The sequence below is a fragment of the Physeter macrocephalus genome, chromosome 11 (assembly GCF_002837175.3).
Source record: "Physeter macrocephalus isolate SW-GA chromosome 11, ASM283717v5, whole genome shotgun sequence".
Taxonomy (NCBI): Eukaryota; Metazoa; Chordata; class Mammalia; order Artiodactyla; family Physeteridae; genus Physeter; species Physeter macrocephalus.
The window spans coordinates 173,155,736-173,164,388 of record NC_041224.1 but is presented as its reverse complement, the minus strand read 5'-3'; positions in this window follow the sequence as shown (position 1 = coordinate 173,164,388).

Genomic DNA, 8,653 nt, shown 5'->3' with positions numbered 1-8,653 from the left:
GACAGCAATGGTTCCCGCCAGAAGATGCTCTGCAGCACATCTGAGCTGCAATGCCATTCCCAAAGCAAAACTCCTAACAATGCTGGACTGCTGAGGAAATAGCTCACCTTGGCCTGGCACAGTCAAAGGGGGCCTGGCGCAGCTCATTTTCGGGGGAGGCCTCAAGGAAATGTCAATTTGCGTCAAGATGCACATTCTTGAGACGCTACTGGATTTTTGCTGAGAGACCGTGGGTGGGAAATTGGAGAAACGTTTCCACTGCTCAGTCGCCAAACCTCACAGGAAAGACAAGACGTGGAGAGTTTCACCACCCTAAAAACTCATGGTTCCACAGAGCACACGGTGGAGCTCTTCAACGTGGGTCTGCTTCAGGAAAGAAGCCTGCAGCTGAAACCTGGGGCTTCACGAGAGGCGGCCACGGATTAAGCCCGTGGAAACGCGTTTGTTTCTGCTTCCAGCCTAGTCTATATTCTTTGGTATCTGTTCAAAAGCCGGTTCAGTGACGGTCACTTCGAAAGGACAGATGTCTTTGCCTTCAGGGTTCATTCGTTCAGCAGGAGTTTACTGAGCTGTTGCTTTGTGCCTGGAATGGTGCACCGTGTATGAGGTACAAAGAGGAATGTGACACATTTCCTGCTCCCAAGGGGCTGCCAGCTCAGGCGGGGAGACACAGCGGGGAGGGAGTGGTGAGTGCCACTCACGCGAAGACTTGAATTCTCTTCTCTCTCTCTCCCTCCTCGCTCCCCCACTCTCTTTCTTTCTTTTTACTTTTGCTGTGTGTGGACTTGGAGATACAGGGATGAGTAAGACACAAGCACCACTATCTGTGTCCCTGAGGAGCTCGGCTTAGCGGGGAAGTGGGCTGGGGGACCAAGGAGGAAGCATGAACTCGCTTTGGGGGAGAGGAGTCAGGGAAGTGACGTGATGAGGTGATAATCCAGCAAAGCTTTGAAGAACAGGGAGCTCTGCAGACAGAGACAAGGGGAGAAGGTTTTCCAGCAAGTACCTAGAGAAGAACTCCGTTAATAAGTCAAAACACAGGGACCCAAACACCCTGCCTTTGGAAAGGAGAGTGTTTTCCCAGCAGCACGAAGAGGTCAGTGTTGCTGGAACCTAGACAACAAGGAGATCAGGGAGCAGGATGGGAGGCCAGAAACCCAGATCGAAGCTGGGTCATGGGGGGCTTGAGTGCCACGCTCAGAAGTTTGGATGGGGTGCAACTAAAGAGTTTGAGTGGTGGGACGGGCCAATCAGATCTCTGCGTCAGAAACAAACTGGTCTAGAAGCAATGTGGTATATGACATAGAGAGAGGTGCCCCCTAGATCTGAAAAAAAATGAGTTTTTAGGTGCCAGAGATTTCAGGGAATTCACACCTAATAGCCTCTCTCTTTCCTCTGAATTATTAAGTAAGAGAGAAGGTTATAATAGGACACTGAACAAGCAAAGGAGGTGGCTGCCACCAGTGTTCAGGTCAGGATGGCATTCCGGGGGTCAGTTATGTGCATCCTGAGACCTTATTGATGGCAGAAGCATTGTATAGTGTTATGGGCTGGACTGTGTCCCCACAAAATTCGTATGTTGAAGCCCTAACCCTCAGTACTTCAGAATGTGACTGTATTGAAGATAGGGCCTTTAAGGAGGTGACTAAGGTAAAATGGGTAAATAATGGTGGGCCCTAATCCAATGAGTGGTGTCATCACAAGAAGAGGAAATTAGACGTACAAAAAGAGACACCAAGGGTGCGGTACACGGAGGAAAGACCATGTGAAGACACAGGGAGAAGGTGACCACCTCCAAGCCAAGCAGAGAGGCCTCAGAAGAAACGAAACCTCCTGACATCTTGATCTTGGACTTCCAAGATCCAAAACTTTGGGAAATAAGTTTCTGTTGTTTAAGCCTCCCAGTTTGTAGTATTTTGTTATGGCAGCCCTGGCAAGCTAATACATACAGCATGTCAAAATTATCCCAGATACTGGATGTACATAGGAGAGTCTTAGTCTGTTTGGACTACTATAACAAAATACCACAGGCTCGTACGAATGACAGAAATTTATTCCTCACAGTTCTGGAGGCTGGAAATCCAAAATCATGGTGTTAGCGTGGCCAGGTTCTGGTGAAAGCCCTCTTCTAGGTTGTAGACTGCTGATTTCTTGCTGTGTCCTCACATGGTAGAAGGTGAAAGCAAGCTCTCTGTGGCTCCTTTTATAAGGGCACTCATCTCATTCATGAGGGCTCCACCCTCATGACCTAATCACCTGTATAGGCCCACTTCCTAAAACCCGTCAACTTGGGATTTCAACATATAAATCTTGGGGGACACAAACATTCAGATCACAGCAGGGAACTACCCTGGTAGTATTTTTATTCTGATTTGCTTGGCTCATGTCACACGGGGGAGATGTACGAGAATTGCATGGAAGAAAATCTGTGAGGATGAGAACTAAGAGGAAAAAACCATAATAAATTTAATTTGTCTAAGAAAATAGGTTGGTGAGGGGTAGGGAAGAGAGAAAGAATGATAAAGTTATTTAAAATCAATTTTAAAGTCTGTAGTTTGGTTTAACCACATTAAAAAAATCTGGGCAAACTTGATTTTGTAATTCTTAGCTCGTTTAGAAAATCATTTATCAGCAGTACTAACACCACGTGAATGTTGTTTACTAAGTAAAATGCAATATAAATTAAGATTATGTGTTTTCCAAATGAAAAAGAGCTGATGCTAAGGTAGAGGAAAATTGTTTTATTCCAGTTGGTGGGAAAAGTCAATCAAATGCTGTGACACCGATGTGAGTACCACATGGCTGTAATATTTCTGTTGTTTTATTTTCCCCTGTAGGAGTGAAAAGATACTGAAACTCTGTAGGAGAGCTATTCAGGGTACTGGGGAAAGCAGAAAGTAGTTTTAGATAACTTCCCGGTAAAAGATTGCATACTCTGAAGGTCAAGGTTCTTTAGTTCTAAATTAAACAAGCCTCAGGGATTCAGTACTGATGTGAAGGCAAAAGACATCACTGAAGTAAAAGTCAACCTGAAAAAGGAGATGCCAAGAAATACTGAGTTAATTTCACTTAAGTCTAAAGAGAGGCATGATATAATTATGATCTGGGGCAATGAAAAAGATATTGAATGTGCCCCAACTGGTATATTTTTTTCCCCACATTTTATTCTAACTGAAGATGCTATTTGAGTAGATTAAGTTTCATGTTTAGCTGTTTTAAGTATTTTGTTAAAAACACAGCAAAATAATAACAAAATTTTAATCCTGTGACAAAGACTGCTAATCTTAATCACAATCGCTTTTTGGTCAGGTGGAAAAGCTCTACTGCCTGGCAGTGTTCTAATTGCACTTTCAACTTTCTAGAAAATAGAGCCTTGGTGGTCTTAAAACCACAACTATAAAAAAAAGGAGAGTAAAACACTTACATTTTTACCTCCCAAATACGTCTAATTCAGCTACATCTCTCTCCCATTAAGCCTAACCTCATCAAAGCCGCCACATCTTTCACACCATTGCAAACAAACACTTGAGTTTTGCTCTTCTCCATTTTCTACTCTGGCTGAATGAAGTTAACTTTTTCAAATGTATATCTGATCACATCACCTTTGGCTTAAGAACTTTTCTATGGTTTCTATGAAACAGTAAATCTTTAACATGATACACACGTCCCTTTGTGTGCTGGTGCCATTTTCCTATCTCTCATATCCGGCTCTCTGTTTGGGTCAATACTGGACTTTTCAATTCCTTGAAGGAGCCATAACTCCTTGTTTTGGGGGTTTGGGCATCCTGTTCCTTCTACCTGGACTGCTTCCTATCCTTTACCTGGCTACTAGTACTTCAGTTCCCTGGAGCCCTTTTGTAGTCAAACCCCTCCTCCTCACCTTTTGCCCCCAGCAACCACAGATGTGATTTCTTTCCCTACAGTTTTGCCTTTTCCAGAATGTCATATAAATGGAATTCTACAGGATGTAACCTTTTGTGTCTGGCTTCTTTCACTTGGCATAATACTTTTGTGATCCAACTGTGTCATTGCCTATATCAATAGCTCGTTCCTTTTTTTACTGTTGCATAGTCTTTTGTTCTCTGGATGAACCACAATCTGTTTCTCTACTTGCCAACTGATAGACATTTGGGTTGTTTCCAGTTTTCGGGTATTGTGAATAAGGTTGCAATAACATTCACATACAGGTCTTTACGTGGACATTTGTTTTTATTTCTTTAAGGTAAATATGTAGGAGTGAGATTGCTAGGTTATATGGAAAGTATATATTTAAACTTATAAGAAACTGCCAAACTGTCTTCCAAAGGGGTTATTTGCATTCCCATCAGCAATGTATGAGAGTTCTAATTGTTCTATATTCTGGTCAGTCTTTTTAGCCATAAGGTTAGTTTCTTTAGCCATTCTAGTAGGTATGCGACGTAGTTTTAACTTACATTTTTCTAATGACTAATGATGTTGAGGAACTTTTTATGTTTTTGCTATTTGTATATTTTCACAGATAATGCTTCTGTTCAAATATTTTGCCCACTTTTTTTAGTTGGGTTGTCTTTTTTATTATTGAGTTGTAAGAATTCTTTATATATTCTGGATACAAATAATTTATCAGGTACTTACTTCAGAATTATCTTTCCCAGTCCGTGCTTGCCTTTCATTTTCTTAGCAGCATCTTCCAAAGAGCAGAAGTTTAAAATGTTGAGAAGTCTAATTTATCAATTTAAAAACTCTTCTGGTTTACAGTTTTTTCGTATCAAAGAAACCTTTGTCTAACCCAAGGTTACAAAGATTTTCTCCCATGGTTTGTTCTAGAAGTCTTACCCTTTTAGGCTTTACATTTAAGCCAATGATCCATTTGAGTTCCTCCTCCTCCTCTTTACCCTCTCCAATCCCCCTACTCTTCCCTCTCCTTCTTCTTTGTCTTTAAATGTCTAATTGTCCCAGCACTATTTGTTGAAAAGACTATCCTTTCTCCATTGAGTTGCCTTGCCATCTTTGGGAAAAATCAATTGACTGTATATGTATGGGTCTTGTGTGTGTGTGTGTGTGTGTGTGTGTGTGTGTGATGTTCTGTTATTTTCCATTGATCCAGATGTTTGTCCTTACATCAGTACCATACTTTCTTGATTACTGCAGCTTCATAGTAAGTCTTGAAATCAGGTAGTTGCATCTTCCAACTTGTAAACTTCTACCCGAAAAAAGCCTGATGGGATTTTGATTGGGATCTATAGATCAATTTGGGTAGAACTGACATTTTCATAATACTGAGTCCATGAACATGGTATCACTAATTATTTAGGCCTTCATTATTTTCTCTCATCAATGTTTTGTATTTTTCAATGTAAAACTTGTGCATGTTTTGTTAGATTGATCCCCAAATACTTCATGTGTTTGATCACTGTGATATTTTAAAATTTCAATTTCCAATTCTTTACTGATGCTATATAGAAATACAAGTGATTTTTGCATATTAACCTAGTATCCAGTGATCTTGGAACTCATGTATTAGTTCTAGAAGGTCTTTTGCAAATTATTTAGAACTTTCTACAGTTTTCCTTGCTTTTAATTTTCATTTTTTATTTGAAAATAATTCCAAACATAAAAGATGCAAAAAATTTGTGATGTTTAATTTTATATGTCAACTAGACTGGCTTAAGGGATGCCTGGAGAGCTGATAAAACAATATTTCTGGGTGTGTCTGTGAGGGTGTTTCTGGAAGAGATTAGCATTTGATTCAGTAGACTGAGTAAAGAGACCCCTCACCCTTACCAATGTGTGTAGACATTATCCAATCTGTTGGGGGCCCGGATGAACAAAAAGGCAAAGGAAAGGCAAATTCCCTCTCTTTTCTTGAGCTGGGATGCCTACCTTCTCCTGCCCGAGACACTGGAGCTCCTAGTTCTTGGCCCTTTGGACTCTGGGACTTACACAAACAGCCCCCTGGTTCTCAGGCCTTTGGACTCAGGCTGAATTATATCCCTAGCTTTGTTGGTTCTCCAGCTTCAGACAGCAGATTGTGGGAGATTTCCATCTCCATAACTGCATTATGGAGCCAGTTCCTAGAATAAATCTCCTCTTATGTCTGTCTATCTATCTGTCAATCTATCAATTGATCCATCCATCCATCCATCCATCTATTATTCTATATCCTATTGGTTCTGTTTCTCTGGGGAACCCTGACTAATACATAAGAACAAAGAAGTCTCATATGTCCTTCACCCAGAGACTCCATTCACCTTTCACCGGTGATGCCAATAATATCTTTTAGTGCAGAAAAGTGCCACCAGGATTACACTTTGTACTTACTTGTCATGTATCTTCAGCTTCCTTCATTCTAAAACTGTTTTTTAGTCCTCTTTTGACCTTTATAATCTAAAATTTTTGAAGATTATAGGCCAGTCATTTTGTAAACTATCTCTCAATTTGGGTTTGATGTTTCCTATTAAGATTCAAGATATGCATTTTTGGCAGAAATACTGCAGAAGTGATGCTATAGCACCAGGTGTCGATTTGTCCCATCCCTTGTGACATTAATGCTCAGAGACCAATCTGGATGTCTCTGGAGACTCGTTTCCTTCCCTCTTTTCATAGCAGAGGTGAGAGCTGGCTGAGCTGCACTGAGCAGGGCTGTGGGGAGACAAGACATTGGGCTGGGTAGGCCAAGCTGTTCCTAGGACCCTCTGAGCAGACCTTTGCCCTTGGTATGCTTATTGCACTGGACACGGGGTTTCCCTCGGTGTATTCCTTGCTATTTAGAGAAACTAGGAATTCCCTAACCCCAGTTAGGCTAACATAAATATTAATGCAGTGTGGGCGTGGGGCACGCTTTCTGTCTCGGGCTCTGGCTCTGTCTGTTCATCTGGCTGCCGGCTAAGGCAGGCCTCGTCCTGCTGGAACTCTGGCCTGGCAACTTGACCATGGTACACACACAGCAGCTATGCCTGGACTATGCTGCGTCATAAGGAAAGTTCAGGGGAGTGTGTGCATCCTGCCACTTGCCTGCATGTCAGTTTCCCTCAATAAGCCCCATGTTATAGCTGCACCACATGGCACTAGTGGGGTGTGTGTCTGCGACTCCTTGTATGTCAGTTAACTTTGAATACTCGAGTAAGGTGGTGTCTGCTAGATTCTCTTTTGTAAAGTTCTCATTTTTAAAATAAGAATTGTATGGGGAGACGCTTTGAGCCTATGTAAATATCTCATTCTTTGTTCAACTTTTACCCACTAAATTTAGCAGAAACACTGATATTTCTTGTCTGATGATGCCAAATGATGATTTTCTAATTCCATTACTCCTGCTAAATTTATTAGTTGAGATCTACTTTAAGCAAGAGTTATCTTTTCCCCCTACTTGGTTATTCATTTAAAAAACATCAGAGTGGACTCACGGCTTCTATTTTATTCCATGGGATAGAATCTCTTACTATCATAATTAATTTTGATGCTAAAATTGTCCCATATTTGGCCATTGGGAGCCCCTTCAAGCTGACTGCTTTGTCCTTTTGAAATTCTCCATCATTCCTTGAGCATTTTCATACTTTCTAGCACAATAAGGTGTTCCAGGCTTATTTATATATGATGCTTTCACATGTATATTTATTTTTATATCTATACATATTGAAAACTTTGAATTCACATCAATACTTCCAATTCTGATCCAATCACTCAAGCCTTCTTGCTGTTCCCCTTTCTGCATTTTAACCTCCTTCTCCAACAGTGAGAACTCTGGCTCGCCTTATTCTTTTTTTTTTTTTGCGGTACGCGGGCCTCTCACTGTCGTGGCCTCTCCCGTTGCGGAGCACAGGCTCCGGACGCGCAGGCTCAGCGGCCATGGCTCACGGGCCCAGCCGCTCCGCGGCACGTGGGATCTTCCCGGACCGGGGCACGAACCCGCGTCCCCTGCATCGGCAGGCGGACTCTCAACCACTGCGCCACCAGGGAAGCCCTCGCCTTATTCTTAACATAGCTTTTCTTTGTGAAGTCTCCCTGTACATGATAAGTCACCTGACTTTGCAGGACCGACTCCCCCCCTTGTTTGGGATCTGACGCCCACACTGAGCTGACTTCCTAGCTGAATATGGGGGTGCCTATATTCTCCTATGTAGATAGAAGAGTTGAGAGAACCAGTCACTAGAGAGGGATGCACAGATGAGACAGGCACACAGAAAATAATCACAGAAGAAGGACACAGAGAGTACCTCCTGGGTTCCTGGAAGCTTTCCAACTCCTGGTTCTAGCCTTTTGCTAAGGTGCAGCTGTATGCCTGCTCGCTTTTGTGAGAAGTTCCTACATCCTTATGATAAATTCTTCCCTTTTGGTTAAGCTACTTCAGGTTGGTTTCTGTTACATGCAAATAGAGTCTTAAACAAAGGTATATTTATATCCTGGCTTGTTCTACAAAAAATAAAGCAAATTGTGGAAATAACCAGGGACAAGGGAAAATAAAAAATTAGCCCACAGAAAACGCATACCACATGGTACTGTACTGTTGCTTAACATGCGCTGAAATATTAGCTCTAAGATTTCTTGTGATCCAAACAAAGTGTGAAACACTATCCCTTACAAGATTTTACGACTACAGATTTAAAACAAACCAGCAACTGGAGCATGAATAGATAGACCACTGGAAGAAAACACAGAATCTAGAAGTGAACCCTTC